The sequence below is a fragment of the Porites lutea genome, chromosome 10 (genome assembly GCF_958299795.1).
Source record: "Porites lutea chromosome 10, jaPorLute2.1, whole genome shotgun sequence".
Taxonomy (NCBI): domain Eukaryota; kingdom Metazoa; phylum Cnidaria; class Anthozoa; order Scleractinia; family Poritidae; genus Porites; species Porites lutea.
The window spans coordinates 645,609-645,961 of record NC_133210.1 but is presented as its reverse complement, the minus strand read 5'-3'; the positions used below and the strand labels follow the sequence as shown (position 1 = coordinate 645,961).

At 37.1% G+C, this 353-nt stretch overlaps 1 protein-coding gene across 1 annotated transcript in view; it reads right to left on the bottom strand.

Annotated features, from left to right (window-relative positions):
* Nucleotides 1-229: 229 nt before the first annotated feature.
* The window catches only part of LOC140950032 (uncharacterized), a gene marked incomplete in the record, with an annotated part of 17,834 nt that continues 17,710 nt past the window's right edge, over nucleotides 230-353 (bottom strand). The window contains 1 exon segment of the mRNA XM_073399190.1: nucleotides 230-353. This exon segment is cut by the window's right edge and continues 118 nt beyond it.

Sequence of the window (353 nt, the reverse complement as noted above, 5' to 3'; positions counted from 1 at the left end):
CTAAGGACAGTGCTTTTACAGCGGTTAAAGTGGATGCAAAGTTGTAAACTAGGTATGTGAAAGTGGTTTCATTTGTCAATAGAAGGTATAGGAAAGGGGTAACTTTTTTGTCAAAAATGATAAATAAAAGAGTAAGGGGTTGGACCGCGGGGTGGAAGATCCCCGTATAAAACTTTTTTGAGTTCCCCCCGGTGGTGAAATCCGCAACTCAAGGACTAAACAAGTTCAATTTTCAGTTCAATTGCTTTATTTGTCGTCAATAACTTATCTATTTAGATATTTCAGATGTCTCTAATGATACAAATTACATTATATGAGCATCCCTTATCGAAATCGCTTGTCTACGTGCAGTA